This window comes from Saccoglossus kowalevskii, chromosome 11, assembly GCF_978046115.1.
Source record: "Saccoglossus kowalevskii chromosome 11, keSacKowa6.1, whole genome shotgun sequence".
In the NCBI taxonomy this organism is placed as follows: Eukaryota; Metazoa; Hemichordata; class Enteropneusta; family Harrimaniidae; genus Saccoglossus; species Saccoglossus kowalevskii.
In genome coordinates, this window is record NC_140651.1 from 32,549,107 (window position 1) to 32,573,112 (window position 24,006).

General features: G+C 39.6%; 15 non-coding genes across 15 annotated transcripts; all 15 read right to left on the reverse strand.

Annotated features, from left to right (window-relative positions):
- Positions 1–826: 826 nt before the first annotated feature.
- Positions 827–898, reverse strand: TRNAQ-UUG (transfer RNA glutamine (anticodon UUG)). The gene has a single exon. It is a non-coding gene; the product is annotated as a tRNA-Gln (tRNA).
- Positions 899–2,689: 1,791 nt separating this feature from the next.
- TRNAQ-CUG (transfer RNA glutamine (anticodon CUG)) lies at positions 2,690–2,761 on the reverse strand. Its single transcript has one exon. It is a non-coding gene; the product is annotated as a tRNA-Gln (tRNA).
- A 1,266-nt stretch (positions 2,762–4,027) lies between these two features.
- TRNAQ-UUG (transfer RNA glutamine (anticodon UUG)) lies at positions 4,028–4,099 on the reverse strand. Its single transcript has one exon. It is a non-coding gene; the product is annotated as a tRNA-Gln (tRNA).
- Positions 4,100–4,771: 672 nt separating this feature from the next.
- On the reverse strand, positions 4,772–4,843 carry TRNAQ-CUG (transfer RNA glutamine (anticodon CUG)). Its single transcript has one exon. It is a non-coding gene; the product is annotated as a tRNA-Gln (tRNA).
- A 672-nt stretch (positions 4,844–5,515) lies between these two features.
- On the reverse strand, positions 5,516–5,587 carry TRNAQ-CUG (transfer RNA glutamine (anticodon CUG)). Its single transcript has one exon. It is a non-coding gene; the product is annotated as a tRNA-Gln (tRNA).
- Positions 5,588–8,119: 2,532 nt separating this feature from the next.
- On the reverse strand, positions 8,120–8,191 carry TRNAQ-CUG (transfer RNA glutamine (anticodon CUG)). Its single transcript has one exon. It is a non-coding gene; the product is annotated as a tRNA-Gln (tRNA).
- A 2,161-nt stretch (positions 8,192–10,352) lies between these two features.
- TRNAQ-CUG (transfer RNA glutamine (anticodon CUG)) lies at positions 10,353–10,424 on the reverse strand. The gene has a single exon. It is a non-coding gene; the product is annotated as a tRNA-Gln (tRNA).
- Positions 10,425–11,096: 672 nt separating this feature from the next.
- On the reverse strand, positions 11,097–11,168 carry TRNAQ-CUG (transfer RNA glutamine (anticodon CUG)). Its single transcript has one exon. It is a non-coding gene; the product is annotated as a tRNA-Gln (tRNA).
- A 665-nt stretch (positions 11,169–11,833) lies between these two features.
- TRNAQ-CUG (transfer RNA glutamine (anticodon CUG)) lies at positions 11,834–11,905 on the reverse strand. Its single transcript has one exon. It is a non-coding gene; the product is annotated as a tRNA-Gln (tRNA).
- A 300-nt stretch (positions 11,906–12,205) lies between these two features.
- TRNAQ-CUG (transfer RNA glutamine (anticodon CUG)) lies at positions 12,206–12,277 on the reverse strand. The gene has a single exon. It is a non-coding gene; the product is annotated as a tRNA-Gln (tRNA).
- A 665-nt stretch (positions 12,278–12,942) lies between these two features.
- TRNAQ-CUG (transfer RNA glutamine (anticodon CUG)) lies at positions 12,943–13,014 on the reverse strand. Its single transcript has one exon. It is a non-coding gene; the product is annotated as a tRNA-Gln (tRNA).
- A 300-nt stretch (positions 13,015–13,314) lies between these two features.
- On the reverse strand, positions 13,315–13,386 carry TRNAQ-CUG (transfer RNA glutamine (anticodon CUG)). The gene has a single exon. It is a non-coding gene; the product is annotated as a tRNA-Gln (tRNA).
- Positions 13,387–14,431: 1,045 nt separating this feature from the next.
- TRNAQ-CUG (transfer RNA glutamine (anticodon CUG)) lies at positions 14,432–14,503 on the reverse strand. Its single transcript has one exon. It is a non-coding gene; the product is annotated as a tRNA-Gln (tRNA).
- A 1,782-nt stretch (positions 14,504–16,285) lies between these two features.
- Positions 16,286–16,357, reverse strand: TRNAQ-CUG (transfer RNA glutamine (anticodon CUG)). The gene has a single exon. It is a non-coding gene; the product is annotated as a tRNA-Gln (tRNA).
- A 665-nt stretch (positions 16,358–17,022) lies between these two features.
- Positions 17,023–17,094, reverse strand: TRNAQ-CUG (transfer RNA glutamine (anticodon CUG)). The gene has a single exon. It is a non-coding gene; the product is annotated as a tRNA-Gln (tRNA).
- Positions 17,095–24,006: the final 6,912 nt, after the last annotated feature.

Genomic DNA, 24,006 nt, shown 5'->3' on the forward strand with positions numbered 1-24,006 from the left:
GGCACGTCGCATTCCTCATGCGCCGCAAGTTTGTATATATCGATATTTATCTCGGCGATATATCATACCAAAATAAACGAAGATCCTACCGTGATTTGAACTCGGATCGCTGGATTCAATGTCAAGAGTGCTAACCATTACACCATAGGGCCTGTAATACTGCATTCTAATGTACATTTCTATGGTGAAAAAAAAACATTACTCAGGAAGATAAAAATCCTTTCAACTGAGATGACCGATGCATTTCGAATACCTGTGAGTCACTCAGACATTGACACCTTCTCACGCATTGATATCATGAATGGTATTATTGTTTTAGGAACTGCCATCAGATGATGATTTTAAGGAAGGATTTATTACAGATTGGCGTGAGGGCACGTCGCATTCCTCCTGCGCCGCAAGTTTGTATATATCGATATTTATCTCGGCGATATATCATACCAAAATAAACGAAGATCCTACCGTGATTTGAACTCGGATCGCTGGATTCAATGTCCAGAGTGCTAACCATTACACCATAGGGCCTGTAATACTGCATTCTGATGTACATTTCTATGGTGAAAAAAAAAACATTACTCAGGAAGATAAAAATCCTTTCAACTGAGATGACCGATGCATTTCGAATACCTGTGCTTCACTCAGACATTGACACCTTCTCACGCATTGATATCATGAATGGTATTATTGTTTTAGCAACTGCCATCAGATGATGATTTTACGGAAGGATTTATTACAGATTGGCGTGAGGGCACGTCGCATTCCTTTGTGCAGCAAGTTTGTATATATCGATGTTTATCTCGGCGATATATCATACCAAAATAAACGAAGGTCCTACCGAGATTTGAACTCGGATCGCTGGATTCAAAGTCCAGAGTGCTAACCATTACACCATAGGACCTGTAATACTTCCTTCCAATATACGTTTCGATGGTGAAAACAAACATTACTCAGAAAGATAAAAATCCTTTCAACTGAGATGACCGATGCAATACGAATACCTGTGCGTCACTCAGACATTGACACCTTCTCACGCATTGATATCATGAATGGTATTATTGTTTTAGGAACTGCCATCAGATGATGATTTTAAGGAAGGATTTATTACAGATTGGCGTGAGGGCACGTCGCATTCCTCCTGCGCCGCAAGTTTTTTGTATATATCGATATTTATCTCGGCGATATATCATACCAAAATAAACGAAGATCCTACCGTGATTTGAACTCGGATCGCTGGATTCAATGTCCAGAACGCTAACCATTACACCATAGGGCCTGTAATACTGCATTCTAATGTACATTTCTATGGTGAAAAAAAAACATTACTCAGGAAGATAAAAATCCTTTCAACTGAGATGACCGATGCATTTCGAATACCTGTGCTTCACTCAGACATTGACACCTTCTCACGCATTGATGTCATGAATGGTATTATTGTTTTAGGAACTGCCATCAGATGATGATTTTAAGGAAGGATTTATTACAGATTGGCGTGAGGGCACGTCGCATTCCTCCTGCGCCACAAGTTTGTATATATCGATGTTTATCTCGGCGATATATCATACCAAAATAAACGAAAGTCCTACCGTAATTTGAACTCGGATCGCTGGATTCAAAGTCGAGAGTGCTAACCATTACACCATAGGACCTGTAATACTTCTTCTAATATACGTTTCGATGGTGAAAACAAACATTACTCAGAAAGATAAAAATCCTTTCAACTGAGATGACCGATGCAATTCGAATACCTGTGCGTCACTCAGACATTGACACCTCCTCACGCATTGATATCATAAATGGTATTATTGTTTTAGCAACTGCCATCAGATGATGATTTTAAGGAAGGATTTATTACAGATTGGCGTGAGGGCACGTCGCATTCCTCCTGCGCCGCAAGTTTGTATATATCGATATTTATCTCGGCGATATATCATACCAAAATAAACGAAGAACCTACCGTGATTTGAACTCGGATCGCTGGATTCAATGTCCAGAGTGCTCACCATTACCCCATAGGACCTGTAATACTTATTTCCAATATACATTTCTATGGTGAAAACAAACATTAATCAGAAAGATAAACATCCATTCAACTGAGATGACCGATGCAATTCGAATACATGTGCGTCACTCAGACATTGACACCTTCTCACGCATTGATATCATGAATGGTATTATTGTTTTAGGAACTGCCATCAGATGATGATTTTAAGGAAGGATGTATTACAGATTGGCGTGAGGGCACGTCGCATTCCTCCTGCGCCGCAAGTTTGTATATATCGATGTTTATCTCGGCGATATATCATACCAAAATAAACGAAGGTCCTACCGCGATTTGAATTCGGATCGCTGGATTCAAAGTCCAGAGTGCTGACCATTACACCATAGGACTTGTAATACTTCCTTCCAATATACATTTCTATGGTGAAAACAAACATTACTCAGAAAGATAAAAATCTTTTCAACTGAGATGACCGATGCAATTCGAATACCTGTGCGTCACTCAGACATTGACACCTTCTCACGCATTGATATCATGAATGGTATTATTGTTTTAGGAACTGCGATCAGATGATGATTTTAAGGAAGGATTTATTACAGATTGGCGTGAGGGCACGTCGCATTCCTCCTGCGCCGCAAGTTTGTATATATCGATGTTTATCTCGGCGATATATCATACCAAAATAAACGAAGGTCCTACCGAGATTTGAACTCGGATCGCTGGATTCAGAGTCCAGAGTGCTAACCATTACACCATAGGGCCTAAAATACTTCCTTCAAATATACATTTCTATGGTGAAAAGAAACATTACTCAGAAAGATAAAAATCCTTTCAACTAAGATGACCGATGCATTTCGAATACCTGAGCGTCACTCAGACATTGACACCTTCTCACGCATTGATATCATGAATGGTATTATTGTTTTAGCAACTGCCATCAGATGATGATTTTAAGGAAGATTTATTACAGATTGGCGTGAGGGCACGTCGCATTCCTCCTGCGCCGCAAGTTTGTATATATCGATGTTTATCTCGGCGATATATCATACCAAAAAAAACGAAGGTCCTACGGAGATTTGAACTCATGTGCGTCACTCAGACATTGACACCTTCTCACACATTGATATCATGAATGGTATTATTGTTTTAGGAACTGCCATCAGATGATGATTTTAAGGAAGGATTTATTACAGATTGGCGTGAGGGCACGTCGCATTCCTCCTGCGCCGCAAGTTTGTATATATCGATGTTTATCTCGGCGATATATCATACCAAAATAAACGAAGGTCCTACAGAGATTTGAATTCGGATCGCTGGATTCAAAGTCCAGAGTGCTGACCATTACACCATAGGACTTGTAATACATCCTTCCAATATTCATTTCTATGGTGAAAACAAACATTACTCAGAAAGATAAAAATCCTTTCAACTGAGATGACCGATGCAATTCGAATACCTGAGCGTCACTCAGACATTGACACCTTCTCACGCATTGATATAATGAATGGTATTATTGTTTTAGCAACTGCCGTCAGATGATGATTTTAAGGAAGGATTTATTACAGATTGGCGTGAGGGCACGTCGCATTCCTCCTGCGCCGCAAGTTTGTATATGTCGATGTTTATCTCGGCGATATATCATACCAAAATAAACGAAGGTCCTACCGAGATTTGAACTCAAATCGCTGGATTCAGAGTCCAGATTGCTAACCATTACACCATAGGGCCTGTAATACTGCATTCTAATATACATTTCTATGGTGAAAAAAAACATTACTCAGGAAGATAAAAATCTTTTCAACTGAGATGACCGATGCATTTCGAATACCTGAGCGTCACTCAGATATTGACACCTTCTCACGCATTGATATCATGAATGGTATTATTGTTTTAGCAACTGCCATCAGATGATGATTTTAAGGAAGGATTTATTACAGATTGGCGTGAGGGCACGTCGCATTCCTCCTGCGCCGCAAGTTTGTATATATCGATGTTTATCTCGGGGATATATCATACCAAAATAAACGAAGGTCCTACCGAGATTTGAACTCGGATCGCTGGATTCAAAGTCCAGAGTGCTCACCATTACACCATAGGACCTGTAATACTTCTTTCCAATATACATTTCTATGGTGAAAACAAACATTACTCAGAAAGATAAAAATCCTTTCAACTGAGATGACCGATGCAATTCGAATATATGTGCGTCACTCAGACATTGACACCTTCTCACGCATTGATATAATGAATGGTATTATTGTTTTAGGAACTGCCATCAGATGATGATTTTAAGGAAGGATTTATTACAGATTGGCGTGAGGGCACGTCGCATTCCTCCTGCGCCGCAAGTTTGTATATATCGATGTTTATCTCGGCGATATATCATACCAAAATAAACGAAGATCCTACCGTGATTTGAACTCGGATCGCTGGATTCAAAGTCCAGAGTGCTAACCATTACATCATAGGACTTGTAATACTTCCTTCCAATATACATTTCTATGGTGAAAACAAACATTACTCAGAAAGATAAAAATCCTTTCAACTGAGATGACCGATGCAATTCGAATACCTGTGCATCACTCAGACATTGACACCTTCTCACGCATTGATATCATGAATGGTATTATTGTTTTAGGAACTGCTATCAGATGATGATTTTAAGGAAGGATTTATTACAGATTGGCGTGAGGGCACGTCGCATTCCTCCTGCGCCGCAAGTTTGTATATGTCGATGTTTATCTCGGCGATATATCATACCAAAATAAACGAAGGTCCTACCGAGATTTGAACTCGGATCGCTGGATTCAGAGTCCAGATTGCTAACCATTACACCATAGGGCCTAAAATACTTCCTTCCAATATACATTTCTATGGTGAAAAGAAACATAACTCAGAAAGATAAAAATCCTTTCAACTGAGATGACCGATGCATTTCGAATACATGTGCGTCACTCAGACATTGACACCTTCTCACGCATTGATATCATGAATGGTATTATTGTTTTAGCAACTGCCATCAGATGATGATTTTTAGGAAGGATTTATTACAGATTGGCGTGAGGGCACGTCGCATTCCTCCTGCGCCGCAAGTTTGTATATATCGATGTTTATCTCGGCGATATATCATACCAAAATAAACGAAGATCCTACCGTGATTTGAACTCGGATCGCTGGATTCAAAGTCCAGAGTGCTAACCATTAAATCATAGGACTTGTAATACTTCCTTCCAATATACATTTCTATGGTGAAAACAAACATTACTCAGAAAGATAAAAATCCTTTCAACTGAGATGACCGATGCAATTCGAATACATGTGCGTCACTCAGACATTGACACCTTCTCACGCATTGATATCATGAATGGTATTATTGTTTTAGGAACTGCCATCAGATGATGATTTTAAGGAAGGATTTATTAAAGATTGGCGTGGGGGCACGTCGCATTCCTCCTGCGCCGCAAGTTTGTATATATCGATGTTTATCACGGCGATATATCATACCAAAATAAACGAAGGTCCTACCGAGATTTGAACTCGGATCGCTGGATTCAGAGTCCAGATTGCTAACCATTACACCATAGGGCCTAAAATACTTCCTTCCAATATACATTTCTATGGTGAAAAGAAACATTACTCAGAAAGATAAAAATCCTTTTAACTGAGATGACCGATGCATTTCGAATACCTGAGCGTCACTCAGACATTGACACCTTCTCACGCATTGATATCATGAAAGGTATTATTGTTTTAGCAACTGCCATCAGATGATGATTTTTAGGAAGGATTTATTACAGATTGGCGTGAGGGCACGTCGCATTCCTCCTGCGCCGCAAGTTTGTATATATCGATGTTTATCTCGGCGATATATCATACCAAAATAAACGAAGATCCTACCGTGATTTGAACTCGGATCGCTGGATTCAAAGTCCAGAGTGCTAACCATTAAATCATAGGACTTGTAATACTTCCTTCCAATATACATTTCTATGGTGAAAACAAACATTACTCAGAAAGATAAAAATCCTTTCAACTGAGATGACCGATGCAATTCGAATACCTGTGCGTCACTCAGACATTGACACCTTCTCACGCATTGATATCATGAATGGTATTATTGTTTTAGGAACTGCTATCAGATGTTGATTTTAAGGAAAGATTTATTACAGATTGGCGAGAGGGCACGTCGCATTCCTCCTGCGCCGCAAGTTTGTATATATCGATGTTTATCTCGGCGATATATCATACCAAAATAAACGAAGATCCTACCGTGATTTGAACTCGGATCGCTGGATTCAAAGTCCAGAGTGCTAACCATTAAATCATAGTACTTGTAATACTTCCTTCCAATATACATTTCTATGGTGAAAACAAACATTACTCAGAAAGATAAAAATCCTTTCAACTGAGATGACCGATGCAATTCGAATACATGTGCGTCACTCAGACATTGACACCTTCTCACGCATTTATATCATGAATGGTATTATTGTTTTAGCAACTGCCATCAGATGATGATTTTAAGGAAGGATTTATTACAGATTGGCGTGAGGGCACGTCGCATTCCTCCTGCGCCGCAAGTTTGTATATATCGATGTTTATCTCGGCGATATATCATACCAAAATAAACGAAGGTCCTACCAACATTTGAACTCGGATCGCTGGATTCAAAGTCCAGAGTGCTCACCATTACACCATAGGACCTGTAATACTTCTTTCCAATATACATTTCTATGGTGAAAACAAACATTACTCAGAAAGATAAAAATCCTTTCAACAGAGATGACCGATGCAATTCGAATACATGTGCGTCACTCAGACATTGACACCTTCTCACGCATTGATATCATGAATGGTATTATTGTTTTAGGAACTGCCATCAGATGATGATTTTAAGGAAGGATTTATTACAGATTGGCGTGAGGGCACGTCGCATTCCTCCTGCGCCGCAAGTTTGTATATATCGATGTTTATCTCGGCGATATATCATACCAAAATAAACGAAGGTCCTACCGAGATTTGAATTCGGATCGCTGGATTCAAAGTCCAGAGTGCTGACCATTACACCTTAGGACTTGTAATACATCCTTTCAATATACATTTCTATGGTGAAAGCAAACATTACTCAGAAAGATAAAAATCCTTTCAACTGAGATGACCTATGCAATTCGAATACCTGAGCGTCACTCAGACATTGACACCTTCTCACGCATTGATATCATGAATGGTATTATTGTTTTAGCAACTGCCATCAGATGATGATTTTAAGGAAGGATTTATTACAGATTGGCGTGAGGGCACGTCGCATTCCTCCTGCGCCGCAAGTTTGTATATATCGATGTTTATCTCGGGGATATATCATACCAAAATAAACGAAGGTCCTACCGAGATTTGAACTCGGATCGCTGAATGCAAAGTCCAGATTGCTAACCATTACACCATAGGGCCTAAAATACTTCCTTCCAATATACATTTCTATGGTGAAAAGAAACATTACTCAGGAAGATAAAAATCTTTTCAACTGAGATGACCGATGCATTTCGAATACCTGAGCGTCACTCAGACATTTACACCTTCTCACGCATTGATATCATGACAGGTATTATTGTTTTAGCAACTACCATCAGATGATGATTTTTAGGAAGGATTTATTACAGATTGGCGTGAGGGCACGTCGCATTCCTCCTGCGCCGCAAGTTTGTATATATCGATGTTTATCTCGGCGATATATCATACCAAAATAAACGAAGATCCTACCGAGATTTGAACTCGGATCGCTGGATTCAAAGTCCAGAGTGCTAACCATTAAATCATAGGACTTGTAATACTTCCTTCCAATATACATTTCTATGGTGAAAACAAACATTACTCAGAAAGATGAAAATCCTTTCAACTGAGATGACCGATGCAATTCGAATACATGTGCGTCACTCAGACATTGACACTTTCTCACGCATTGATATCATGAATGGTATTATTGTTTTAGGAACTGCTATCAGATGATGATTTTAAGGAAAGATTTATTACAGATTGGCGTGAGGGCACGTCGCATTCCTCCTGCGCCGCAAGTTTGTATATGTCGATGTTTATCTCGGCGATATATCATACCAAAATAAACAAAGGTCCTACCGAGATTTGAACTCGGATCGCTGGATTCAGAGTCCAGATTGCTAACCATTACACCATAGGGCCTAAAATAGTTCCTTCCAATATACATTTCTATGATGAAAAGAAACATTACTCAGAAAGATAAAAATCCTTTCAACTGAGATGACCGATGCATTTCGAATACCTGAGCGTCACTCAGACATTGACACCTTCCCACGCATTGATATCATGAAAGGTATTATTGTTTTAGCAACTGCCATCAGATGATGATTTTAAGGAAGGATTTATTACAGATTGGCATGAGGGCACGTCGCATTCCTCCTGCGCCGCAAGTTTGTATATATCGATGTTTATCTCGGGGATATATCATACCAAAATAAACGAAGGTCCTACCGAGATTTGAACTCGGATCGCTGGATTCAAAGTGGAGAGTGCTCACCATTACACCATAGGACCTGTAATACTTCTTTACAATATGCATTTCTATGGTGAAAACAAACATTACTCAGAAAGATAAAAATCCTTTCAACTGAGATGACCGATGCAATTCGAATACATGTGCGTCACTCAGACATTGACACCTTCTCAGGCATTGATATCATGAATGGTATTATTGTTTTAGGAACTGCTATCAGATGATGATTTTAAGGAGAGATTTATTACAGATTGGCGTGAGGGCACGTCGCATTCCTCCTGCGCCGCAAGTTTGTATATGTCGATGTTTATCTCGGCGATATATCATACCAAAATAAACGAAGGTCCTACCGAGATTTGAACTCGGATCGCTGGATTCAGAGTCCAGATTGCTAACCATTACACCATTGGGCCTAAAATACTTCCTTCCAATATACATTTCTATGGTGAAAAGAAACATTACTCAGAAAGATAAAAATCCTTTCAACTGAGATGACCGATGCATTTCGAATACCTGTGCTTCTCTCAGACATTGACACCTTCTCACGCATTGATATCATGAAAGGTATTAATTTTTTAGCAACTGCCATCAGATGATGATTTTAGGGAAGGATTTATTACAGATTGGCATGAGGGCACGTCGCATTCCTCCTGCGCCGCAAGTTTGTATATATCGATGTTTATCTCGGGGATATATCATACCAAAATAAACGAAGGTCCTACCGTGATTTGAACTCGGATCGCTGGCTTCAAAGTCCAGAGTGCTAACCATTACATCATAGGACTTGCAATACTTCCTTCTAATATACATTTCTATGGTGAAAACAAACATTACTCAGAAAGATAAATATCCTTTCAAACTGAGATGACCGGTGAATTTCGAATACCTGTGCGTCATTCAGACATTGACACCTTCTCACGCATTATTATCATGAATGGTATTATTGTTTTAGGAACTGCCATCAGATGATGATTTTAAGGAAGGATTTATTACAGATTGGCGTAAGGGCACGTCGCATTCCTCCTGCGCCGCAAGTTTGTATATATCGATGTTTATCTCGGCGATATATCATACCAAAATAAACGAAGATCCTACCGTGATTTGAACTCGGATCGCTGGCTTCAAAGTCCAGAGTGCTAACCATTACATCATAGGACTTGTAATACTTCCTTCTAATATACATTTCTATGGTGAAAACAAACATTACTCAGGAAGATAAAAATCCATTCAACTGAGATGACCGATGCATTTCGAATACCTGTGCTTCTCTCAGACATTGACACCTTCTCACGAATTGATATCATGAATGGTATTATTGTTTTAGGAACTGCCATCAGACGATGATTTTAAGGAAGGATTTATTACAGATTGGCGTGAGGGCACGTCGCATTCCTCCTGCGCCGCAAGATTGTATATATCGATGTTTATCTCGGCGATATATCATACCAAAATAAATGAAGTTCCTAGCGAGATTTGAACTCGGATCGCTGAATGCAAAGTCCAGAGTGCTAACCATTACACCATAGGGCCTGTAATGCTTCCTTCCAATATACATTTCTATGGTGAAAACAAACATTACTCAGAACGATAAAAATCCTTTCAACTGAACTGACCTATGCATTTCGAATACCTGTGCTTCACTCAGACATTGTCACCTTCTCACGCTTTGATATCATGAATGGTATTATTGTTTTAGGAACTGCCATCAGATGATGATTTTAAGGAAGGATTTATTACAGATTGGCGTGAGGGCACGTCGCATTCCTCCTGCGCAGCAAGTTTGTATATATCGATGTTTATCTCGGCGATATATCATACCAAAATAAACGAAGGTCCTACCGAGATTTGAACTCGGATCGCTGGATTCAGAGTCCAGAGTGCTAACCATTACACCATAGGGCCTGTAATACTTGCTTCTAATATACATTTCTATGGTGAAAACAAACATTACTCAGAAAGATAAAAATTCTTTCAACTGAAATGACCTATGCAATTCGAATACCTGTGCGTCACTCAGACATTGACACCTTCTCACGCATTATTATCATGAATGGTATTATTGTTTTAGCATCTGCCATCAGATGATGATTTTAAGGAAGGATTTATTACAGATTGGCGTGAGGGCACGTCGCATTCCTCCTGCGCCGCAAGATTGTATATATCGATGTTTATCTCGGCGATATATCATACCAAAATAAATGAAGTTCCTAGCGAGATTTGAACTCGGATCGCTGAATGCAAAGTCCAGAGTGCTAACCATTACACCATAGGGCCTGTAATGCTTCCTTCCAATATACATTTCTATGGTGAAAACAAACATTACTCAGAAAGATAAAAATCCTTTCAACTGAAATGACCTATGCAATTCGAATACGTGTGCGTCACTCAGACATTGACACCTTCTCACGCATTGATATCCTGAATGGATTTATTGTTTTTGCAACGGCCCTCAGATGATGATTTTAAGGAAGGATTTATTACAGATTGGCGTGAGGGCACGTCGCATTCCTCCTGCGCCGCAAGTTTGTATATATCGATGTTTATCTCGGCGATATATCATACCAAAATAAACGAAGGTCCTACCGAGATTTGAACTCGGATCGCTGGATTCAGAGTCCAGAGTGCTAACCATTACACGATAGGACTTGTAATACTTCCTTCCAATATACATTTCTATGGTGAAAACAAACACTACTCAGAGAGATAAAAATCCTTTCAACTGAGATGACCGATGCAATTCGAGTACCTTTGCGTCACTCAGGCATTGACACCTTCCCACGCATTGATATCATGAATGGTAGTATTGTTTTAGCAACGGCCCTCAGATGATGATTTTAAGGAAGGATTTATTACAGATTGGCGTGAGGGCACGTCGCATTCCTCCTGCGCCGCAAGTTTGTATATATCGATGTTTAACTTGGCGGTGTTTCATACCAAATTTAACGAAGGTCCTACCGAGATTTGAACGCTGGATTCAAAGTCCAGAGTGCTAACCATTACACCATATGGCCTATAATACTGCATTCTAATGTACATTTCTATGGTGAAAAAAAACATTACTCACGAAGATAAAAATCCATTCAACTGAGATGACCGATGCATTTCGAATACCTGTGCTTCACTCAGACATTGTCACCTTCTCACGCTTTGATATCATGAATGGTATTATTGTTTTAGGAACTGCCATCAGATGATGATTTTAAGGAAGGATTTATTACAGATAGGCGTGAGGGCACGTCGCATTCCTCCTGCGCAGCAAGTTTGTATATATCGATGTTTATCTCGGCGATATATCATACCAAAATAAACGAAGGTCCTACCGAGATTTGAACTCGGATCGCTGGATTCAGAGTCCAGAGTGCTAACCATTACACCATAGGGCCTGTAATACTTGCTTCTAATATACATTTCTATGGTGAAAACAAACATTACTCAGAAAGATAAAAATCCTTTCAACTGAAATGACCTATGCAATTCGAATACCTGTGCGTCACTCAGACATTGACACCTTCTCGCGCATTATTATCATGAATGGTATTATTGTTTTAGCATCTGCCATCAGATGATGATTTTAAGGAAGGATTTATTACAGATTGGCGTGAGGGCACGTCGCATTCCTCCTGCGCCGCAAGTTTGTATATATCGATGTTTACCTCGGGGATATATCATACCAAAATAAACGAAGGTCCTACCGAGATTTGAACTCGGATCGCTGGATTCAGAGTCCAGAGTGCTAACCATTACACGATAGGACTTGTAATACTTCCTTCCAATATACATTTCTATGGTGAAAACAAACACTACTCAGAGAGATAAAAATCCTTTCAACTGAGATGACCGATGCAATTCGAGTACCTTTGCGTCACTCAGGCATTGACACCTTCCCACGCATTGATATCATGAATGGTAGTATTGTTTTAGCAACGGCCCTCAGATGATGATTTTAAGGAAGGATTTATTACAGATTGGCGTGAGGGCACGTCGCATTCCTCCTGCGCCGCAAGTTTGTATATATCGATGTTTAACTTGGCGGTGTTTCATACCAAATTTAACGAAGGTCCTACCGAGATTTGAACGCTGGATTCAAAGTCCAGAGTGCTAACCATTACACCATATGGCCTATAATACTGCATTCTAATGTACATTTCTATGGTGAAAAAAAACATTACTCACGAAGATAAAAATCCATTCAACTGAGATGACCGATGCATTTCGAATACCTGTGCTTCACTCAGACATTGTCACCTTCTCACGCTTTGATATCATGAATGGTATTATTGTTTTAGGAACTGCCATCAGATGATGATTTTAAGGAAGGATTTATTACAGATAGGCGTGAGGGCACGTCGCATTCCTCCTGCGCAGCAAGTTTGTATATATCGATGTTTATCTCGGCGATATATCATACCAAAATAAACGAAGGTCCTACCGAGATTTGAACTCGGATCGCTGGATTCAGAGTCCAGAGTGCTAACCATTACACCATAGGGCCTGTAATACTTGCTTCTAATATACATTTCTATGGTGAAAACAAACATTACTCAGAAAGATAAAAATCCTTTCAACTGAAATGACCTATGCAATTCGAATACCTGTGCGTCACTCAGACATTGACACCTTCTCGCGCATTATTATCATGAATGGTATTATTGTTTTAGCATCTGCCATCAGATGATGATTTTAAGGAAGGATTTATTACAGATTGGCGTGAGGGCACGTCGCATTCCTCCTGCGCCGCAAGTTTGTATATATCGATGTTTACCTCGGGGATATATCATACCAAAATAAACGAAGGTCCTACCGAGATTTGAACTCGGATCGCTGGATTCAGAGTCCAGATTGCTAACCATTACACCATAGGGCCTAAAATACTTCCTTCCAATATTCATTTCTATGGTGAAAAGAAACATTACTCAGAAAGATAAAAATCCTTTCAACTGAGATGACCGATGCATTTCGAATACCTGAGCGTCACTCAGACATTGACACCTTCCCACGCATTGATATCATGAAAGGTATTAATTTTTTAGCAACTGCCATCAGATGATGATTTTAAGGAAGGATTTATAACAGATTGGCATGAGGGCACGTCGCATTCCTCCTGCGCCGCAAGTTTGTATATATCGATGTTTATCTCGGGGATATATCATACCAAAATAAACGAAGGTCCTACCGTGATTTGAACTCGGATCGCTGGCTTCAAAGTCCAGAGTGCTAACCATTACATCATAGGACTTGCAATACTTCCTTCTAATATACATTTCTATGGTGAAAACAAACATTACTCAGAAAGATAAATAACCTTTCAAACTGAGATGACCAGTGAATTTCGAATACCTGTGCGTCATTCAGACATTGACACCTTCTCACGCATTATTATCATGAATGGTATTATTGTTTTAGGAACTGCCATCAGATGATGATTTTAAGGAAGGATTTATTACAGATTGGCGTAAGGGCACGTCGCATTCCTCCTGCGCCGCAAGTTTGTATATATCGATGTTTATCTCGGCGATATATCATACCAAAATAAACGAAGATCCTACCGTGATTTGAACTCGGATCGCTGGCTTCAAAGTCCAGAGTGCTAACCATTACATTATAGGACTTGTAATACTTCCTTCTAATATACATTTCTATGGTGAAAACAAACATTACTCAGGAAGATAAAAATCCTTTCAACTGAAATGACCTATGCAATTCGAATACGTGTGCGTCACTCAGACATTGACACCTTCTCACACATTGATATCCTGAATGGATTTATTGTTTTTGCAACGGCCCTCAGATGATGATTTTAAGGAAGGATTTATTACAGATTGGCGTGAGGGCACGTCGCATTCCTCCTGCGCCGCAAGTTTGTATATATCGATGTTTATCTCGGCGATATATCATACCAAAATAAACGAAGGTCCTACCGAGATTTGAACTCGGATCGCTGGATTCAGAGTCCAGAGTGCTAACCATTACACGATAGGACTTGTAATACTTCCTTCCAATATACATTTCTATGGTGAAAACAAACACTACTCAGAAAGATAAAAATCCTTTCAACTGAGATGACCGATGCAATTCGAGTACCTTTGCGTCACTCAGACATTGACACCTTCCCACGCATTGATATCATGAATGGTAGTATTGTTTTAGCAACGGCCCTCAGATGATGATTTTAAGGAAGGATTTATTACAGATTGGCGTGAGGGCACGTCGCATTCCTCCTGCGCCGCAAGTTTGTATATATCGATGTTTAACTTGGCGGTGTTTCATACCAAATTTAACGAAGGTCCTACCGAGATTTGAACGCTGGATTCAAAGTCCAGAGTGCTAACCATTACACCATATGGCCTATAATACTGCATTCTAATGTACATTTCTATGGTGAAAAAAAACATTACTCACGACGATAAAAATCCATTCAACTGAGATGACCGATGCATTTCGAATATCTGTGCTTCACTCAGACATTGACACCTTCCCACGCATTGATATCATGAAAGGTATTAATTTTTTAGCAACTGCCATCAGATGATGATTTTAAGGAAGGATTTATTACAGATTGGCATGAGGGCACGTCGCATTCCTCCTGCGCCGCAAGTTTGTATATATCGATGTTTATCTCGGGGATATATCATACCAAAATAAACGAAGGTCCTACCGTGATTTGAACTCGGATCGCTGGCTTCAAAGTCCAGAGTGCTAACCATTACATCATAGGACTTGCAATACTTCCTTCTAATATACATTTCTATGGTGAAAACAAACATTACTCAGAAAGATAAATATCCTTTCAAACTGAGATGACCAGTGAATTTCGAATACCTGTGCGTCATTCAGACATTGACACCTTCTCACGCATTATTATCATGAATGGTATTATTGTTTTAGGAACTGCCATCAGATGATGATTTTAAGGAAGGATTTATTACAGATTGGCGTAAGGGCACGTCGCATTCCTCCTGCGCCGCAAGTTTGTATATATCGATGTTTATCTCGGCGATATATCATACCAAAATAAACGAAGATCCTACCGTGATTTGAACTCGGATCGCTGGCTTCAAAGTCCAGAGTGCTAACCATTACATCATAGGACTTGTAATACTTCCTTCTAATATACATTTCTATGGTGAAAACAAACATTACTCAGGAAGATAAAAATCCATTCAACTGAGATGACCGATGCATTTCGAATACCTGTGCTTCTCTCAGACATTGACACCTTCTCACGCATTGATATCATGAATGGTATTATTGTTTTAGGAACTGCCATCAGACGATGATTTTAAGGAAGGATTTATTACAGATTGGCGTGAGGGCACGTCGCATTCCTCCTGCGCCGCAAGATTGTATATATCGATGTTTATCTCGGCGATATATCATACCAAAATAAATGAAGTTCCAAGCGAGAATTGAACTCGGATCGCTGAATGCAAAGACCAGAGTGCTAACCATTTCACCATAGGGCCTGTAATGCTTCCTTCCAATATACATTTCTATGGTGAAAACAAACATTACTCAGAAAGATAAAAATCCTTTCAACTGAAATGACCTATGCAATTCGAATACGTGTGCGTCACTCAGACATTGACACCTTCTCACGAATTGATATCCTGAATGGATTTATTGTTTTTGCAACGGCCCTCAGATGATGATTTTAATGAAGGATTTATTACAGATTGGCGTGAGGGCACGTCGCATTCCTCCTGCGCCGCAAGTTTGTATATATCGATGTTTATCTCGGCGATATATCATACCAAAATAAACGAAGGTCCTACCGAGATTTGAACTCGGATCGCTGGATTCAGAGTCCAGAGTGCTAACCATTACACGATAGGACTTGCAATACTTCCTTCCAATATACATTTCTATGGTGAAAACAAACACTACTCAGAAAGATAAAAATCCTTTCAACTGAGATGACCGATGCAATTCGAATACCTGTGCGTCACTCAGCCATTGACACCTTCCCACGCATTGATATCATGAATGGTAGTATTGTTTTAGCAACGGCCCTCAGATGATGATTTTAAGGAAGGATTTATTACAGATTGGCGTGAGGGCACGTCGCATTCCTCCTGCGCCGCAAGTTTGTATATATCGATGTTTAAATTGGCGGTGTTTCATACCAAATTTAACGAAGGTCCTACCGAGATTTGAACGCTGGATTCAAAGTCCAGAGTGCTAACCATTACACCATATGGCCTATAATACTGCATTCTAATGTACATTTCTATGGTGAAAAAAAACATTACTCACGAAGATAAAAATCCATTCAACTGAGATGACCGATGCATTTCGAATACCTGTGCTTCACTCAGACATTGTCACCTTCTCACGCTTTGATATCATGAATGGTATTATTGTTTTAGGAACTGCCATCAGATGATGATTTTAAGGAAGGATTTATTACAGATTGGCGTGAGGGCACGTCGCATTCCTCCTGCGCAGCAAGTTTGTATATATCGATGTTTATCTCGGCGATATATCATACCAAAATAAACGAAGATCCTACCGAGATTTGAACTCGGATCGCTGGATTCAGAGTCCAGAGTGCTAACCATTACACCATAGGGCCTGTAATACTTGCTTCTAATATACATTTCTATGGTGAAAACAAACATTACTCAGAAAGATAAAAATCCTTTCAACTGAAATGACCTATGCAATTCGAATACCTGTGCGTCACTCAGATATTGACACCTTCTCACGCATTGATATAATGAATGGTATTATTGTTTTAGCAACTGCCCTGCAGATGATAATTTTAAGGAAGGATTTATTACAGATTGGCGTGAGGGCACGTCGCATTCCTCCTGCGCCGCAAGTTTGTATATATTGATGTTTATCTCGGCGATATATCATACCAAAATAAACGAAGTTCCTACCGAGATTTGAACACGGATCGCTGGATTCAAAGTCCACAGTGCTAACCATTACACCATAGGCCTTGTAACACTTCCTACCAATATACATTTCTATGGTGAAAACAAACATTACTCAACTGAGATGACCAATGCAATTCGAATACCTGTGCGTCACTCAGACATTGACACCTTCCCACGCATTGATATCATGAATGGTATTATTGTTTTAGCAACTGCCCTCAGATGATGATTTTAAGGAAGGATTTATTACAGATTGGCGTGAGGGCACGTCGCATTCCTCCTGCGCCGCAAGTTTGTATATATCGATGTTTATCTCGGCGATATATCATACCAAAATAAACGAAGGTCCTACCGAGATTTGAACTCGGATCGCTGGATTCAGAGTCTGCTAACCATTACACGATAGGACTTGTAATACTTCCTTCCAATATACATTTCTATGGTGAAAACAAACACTACTCAGAAAGATAAAAATCCTTTCAACTGAGATGACCGATGCAATTCGAGTACCTTTGCGTCACTCAGACATTGACACCTTCCCACGCATTGATATCATGAAAGGTATTATTGTTTTAGCAACTGCCCTCAGATGATGATTTTTAGGAAGGATTTATTACAGATTGGCGTGAGGGCACGTCGCATTCCTCCTGCGCCGCAAGTTTGTATATATCGATGTTTATCTCGGCGATATATCATACCAAAATAAACGAAGATCCTACCGAGATTTGAACTCAGATCGCTGGATTTAAAGTCCAGAGTACTAACCATTACACCATAGGGCCTGTGATACTTCCTGCCAATATACATTTCTATGGTGAAAACAAACATTACTCAGAAAGATAAATATCCTTTCAACTGAGATGACCGATGAATTTCGAATACCTGTGCGTCATTCAGACATTGACACCTTCTCACGCATTAATATCATGAATGGTATTATTGTTTTAGCAACTGCCATCAGATGATGATTTTAAGGAAGGATTTATTACAGATTGGCGTGAGGGCACATCGCATTCCTCCTGCGCCGCAAGTTTGTATATATCGATATTTATCTCGGCGATATATCATACCAAAATAAACGAAGGTTCTACAGAGATTTGTACTCGGATCGCTGGATTCAAATTCCAGAGTGCTAACCATTACACCATAGGGCCTGTAATACTTGCTTCCAATATACATTTCTATGGTGAAAACAAACATTACTCAGAAAGATAAAAATCCATTCAACTGAAATGACCTATGCAATTCGAATACCTGTGCGTCACTCAGACATTGACACCTTCTCACGCATTGATATCAGGAATGGTATTATTGATTTAGGAACTGCCATCAGATGATGATTTTAAGGAAGGATTTATTACAGATTGGCGTGAGGGCACGTCGCATTCCTCCTGCGCAGCAAGTTTGTATATATCGATGTTTATCTCGGCGATATATCATACCAAAATAACCGAAGGTCCTACCCAGATTTGAACTCGGATCGCTGGATTCAGAGTCCAGAGTGCTAACCATTACACCATAGGGCCTGTAATACTTGCTTCTAATATACATTTCTATGGTGAAAACAAACATTACTCAGAAAGATAAAAATCCTTTCAACTGAAATGACCTATGCAATTCGAATACCTGTGCGTCACTCAGATATTGACACCTTCTCACGCATTGATATAATGAATGGTATTATTGTTTTAGCAACTTCCCTGCAGATGATAATTTTAAGGAAGGATTTATTACAGATTGGCGTGAGGGCACGTCGCATTCCTCCTGCGCCGCAAGTTTGTATATATTGATGTTTATCTCGGCGATATATCATACCAAAATAAACGAAGTTCCTACCGAGATTTGAACACGGATCGCTGGATTCAAAGTCCAGAGTGCTAACCATTACACCATAGGCCTTGTAACACTTCATACCAATATACATTTCTATGGTGAAAACAAACATTACTCAACTGAGATGACCAATGCAATTCGAATACCTGTGCGTCACTCAGACATTGACACCTTCCCACGCATTGATATCATGAATGGTATTATTGTTTTAGCAACTGCCCTCAGATGATGATTTTAAGGAAGGATTTATTACAGATTGGCGTGAGGGGACGTCGCATTCCTCCTGCGCCGCAAGTTTGTATATATCGATGTTTAACTTGGCGGTGTTTCATACCGAATTTAACGAAGGTCCTACCGAGATTTGAACTCTGGATTCAAAGTTCAGAGTGCTATCCATTACACCATAGGGCCTGTAATACTTCCTCCCAATATACATTTCTATGGTGAAAACAAACATTACTCAGAAAGATAAAAATCCTTTCAACTGAAATGACCGATGAATTTCGAATACCAGTGCGTCATTCAGACATTGACACCTTCTCACACATTGATATCATGAATGGTATTATTGTTTTAGCAACTGCCATCAGATGATGATTTTAAGGAAGGATTTATTACAGATTGGCTTGAGGGCACGTAGCATTCCTCATGCGCTGCAAGTTTGTATCTATCGATGTTTATCTCGGCGATACATCATACCAAAATAAACGAAGGTCCTACCGACATTTGAACTCGGATCGCTGGATTCAGAGTCCAGAGTGCTAACCATTACACCATATGGCCTGTAATACTGCATTCTAATGTACATTTCTATGGTGAAAAAAAAAACATTACTCAGGAAGATAAAAATCCATTCAACTGAGATGACCGATGCATTTCGAATACCGGTGCTTCTCTCAGACATTGACACCTTCTCACGCATTGATATCATGAATGGTATTATTGTTTTAGCAACTGTCATCAGATGATGATTTTAAGGAAGGATTTATTACAGATTGGCGTGAGGGCACGTAGCATTCCTCCTGCGCTGCAAGTTTGTATCTATCGATGTTTATCTCGGCGATATATCATACCAAAATAAACGAAGGTCCTACCGAGATTTGAATTCGGATCGCTGGATTCAAAGTCCAGAGTGCTAACCATCACACCATAGTGCCTGTAGTACTGCATTCTAATGTACATTTCTATGGTGAAAAAAAACATTACTCAGGAAGATAAAAATCCTTTCAACTGAGATGACCGATGCATTTCGAATACCTGTGCTTCTCTCAGACATTGACACCTTCTCACGCATTGATATCATGAATGGTATTATTGTTTTAGGTACTGCCATCAGATGATGATTTTAAGGAAGGATTTATTACAGATTGGCGTGAGGGCACGTCGCATTGCTCCTGCGCCGCAAGATTGTATATATCGATGTTTATCTCGGCGATATATCATACCTAAATAAACGAAGGAACTACCGAGATTTGTACTCGGATCGCTGGATTCAAAGTCCAGAGTGCTAACCATTACATCATAGAGCCTGTAACACTTCCTTCCAATATACATTTCTATGGTGAAAATAAACATTACTCAGAAAGATATAAATCCTTTCCACTGAAATGACGATGAATTTCGAATACCTGTGCGTCATTCAGACATTGACACCTTCTCACCCATTGATATCATGAATGGTATTATTGTTTTAGCAACTGCTATCAGATGATGATTTTAAGGAAGGATTTATTACAGATTGGCGTGAGGGTACGTAGCATTCCTCCTGCGCTGCAAGTTTGTATATATCGATGTTTAACTTGGCGGTGTTTCTTACCGAATTTAACGAAGGTCCTACCGAGATTTGAACGATGGATTGAAAGTCCAGAGTGCTAACCATTACACCATAGGGCCTGTAATACTTGCTTCCAATATACATTTCTATGGTGAAAACAAATATTACTCAGAAAGATAAAAATCCTTTCAACTGAAATGACCGATGAATTTCGAATACCTGTGCGTCATTCAGACATTGACACCTTCTCACGCATTGATATCATGAATGGTATTATTGTTTTAGCAACTGCCATCAGATGATGATTTTAATGAAGGATTTATTACAGATTGGCGTGAGGGCACGTCGCATTCCTCCTGCGCAGCAAGTTTGTATATATCGATGTTTATCTCGGCGATATATATCATACCAAAATAAACGAAGGCCCTACCGAGATTTCAACTCGGATCGCTGGATTCAGAGTCCAGAGTGCTAACCATTACACGATAGGACTTGTAATACTTGCTTCCAATATACATTTCTATGGTGAAAACAACACTACACAGAAAGATAAAAATCCTTTCAACTGAGATGACCGATGCAATTCGAATACCTTTGCGTCACTCAGACATTGACACCTTCCCACGCATTGATATCATGAATGGTATTATTGTTTTAGCAACTGCCCTCAGATGATGATTTTAAGGAAGGATTTATTACAGATTGGCGTGAGGGCACGTCGCATTCCTCCTGCGCCGCAAGTTTGTATATATCGATGTTTAACTTTGCGGTGTTTCATACCAAATTTAACGAAGGTCCTACCGAGATTTGAACGCTGGATTCAAAGTCCAGAGTGCTAACCATTACACCATAGGGCCTGTAATACTTGCTTCCAATATACATTTCTATGGTGAAAACAAACATTACTCAGAAAGATAAAAATCCTTTCAACTGGAATGACCTATGCAATTCGAATACCTGTGCGTCACTCAGACATTGACACCTTCTCACGCATTGATATCATGAATGGTATTATTGTTTTAGGAACTGCCATCAGATGATGATTTTAAGGAAGGATTTATTACAGATTGGCGAGAGGGCACGTTGCATTCCTCCTGCGCCGCAAGTTTGTATATATCGATGTTTATCTCGGCGATATATCATACCAAAATAAACGAAGGTCCTACCGAGATTTGAATTCGGATCGCTGGATTCAAAGTCCAGAGTGCTAACCATCACACCATAGGGCCTGTAGTACTGCATTCTAATGTACATTTCTATGGTGAAAAAAAACATTACTCAGGAAGATAAAAATCCTTTCAACTGAGATGACCGATGAATTTCGAATACCTGTGCGTCATTCAGACATTGACACCTTCTCACGCATTGATATCATGAATGGTATTATTGTTTTAGCAACTGCCATCAGATGATGATTTTAAGGAAGGATTTATTACAGATTGGCGTGAGGGCACGTCGCATTCCTCCTGCGCCGCATGTTTGTATATATCGATGTTTAACTTGGCGGTGTTTCATACCGAATTTAACGAAGGTCCTACCGAGATTTGAACGCTGGATTCAAAGTCCAGAGTGCTAACCGTTACACCATATGGCCTGTAATACTTGCTTCCAATATACATTTCTATGGTGAAAACAAATAATACTCAGAAAGATAAAAATCCTTTCAACTGAAATGACCGATGAATTTCGAATACCTGTGCGTCATTCAGACATTGACACCTTCTCACGCATTGATATCATGAATGGTATTATTGTTTTAGCAACTGCCATCAGATGATGATTTTAAGGAAGGATTTATTACTGATTGGCGTGAGGGCACGTCGCATTCCTCCTGCGCAGCAAGTTTGTATATATCGATGTTTATCTCGGCGATATATCATACCAAAATAAACAAAGGTCCTACCGACATTTGAACTCGGATCGCTGGATTCAGAGTCCAGAGTGCTAACCATTACACCATATGGCCTGTAATACTGCATTCTAATGTTCATTTCTATGGTGAAAAAAAAAACATTACTCAGGAAGATAAAAATCCATTCAACTGAGATGACCGATGCATTTCGAATACCTGTGCTTCTCTCAGACATTGACACCTTCTCACGCATTGATATCATGAATGGTATTGTTGTTTTAGGAACTGCCATCAGATGATGATTTTAAGGAAGGATTTATTACAGATTGGCGAGAGGGCACGTCGCATTCTTCCTGCGCCGCAAGTTTGTATATATCGATGTTTATCTCGGCGATATATCATACCAAAATAAACGAAGGTCCTACCGGGATTTGAATTCGGATCGCTGGATTCAAAGTCCAGAGTGCTAACCATTACATCAAAGAGCCTGTAACACTTCCTTCCAATATACATTTCTATGGTGAAAACAAACATTACTCAGAAAGATAAAAATCCTTTCAACTGAGATGACCGATGCAATTCGAATACCTGTGCGTCACTCAGACATTGACACCTTCTCACGCATTGATATCATGAATGGTATTATTGTTTTAGCAACTGCCCTGCAGATGATGATTTTAAGGAAGGATTTATTACAGATTGGCGTGAGGGCACGTCGCATTCCTCCTGCGCCGCAGGTTTGTATATATCGATGTTTAACATGGCGGTGTTTCATACCGAATTTAACGAAGGTCCTACCGAGATTTGAACGCTGGATTAAAAGTCCAGAGTGCTAAGCATTACACCATAGGGCCTGTAATACTTGCTTCCAATATACATTTCTATGGTGAAAACAAACATTACTCAGAAAGATAAAAATCCTTTCAACTGAAATGACCTATGCAATTCGAATACCTGTGCGTCACTCAGATATTGACACCTTCTCACGCATTGATATAATGAATGGTATTATTGTTTTAGGAACTGCCATCAGATGATGATTTTAAGGAAGGATTTATTACAAATTGGCGAGAGGGCACGTCGCATTCTTCCTGCGCCGCAAGTTTGTATATATCGATGTTTATCTCGGCGATATATCATACC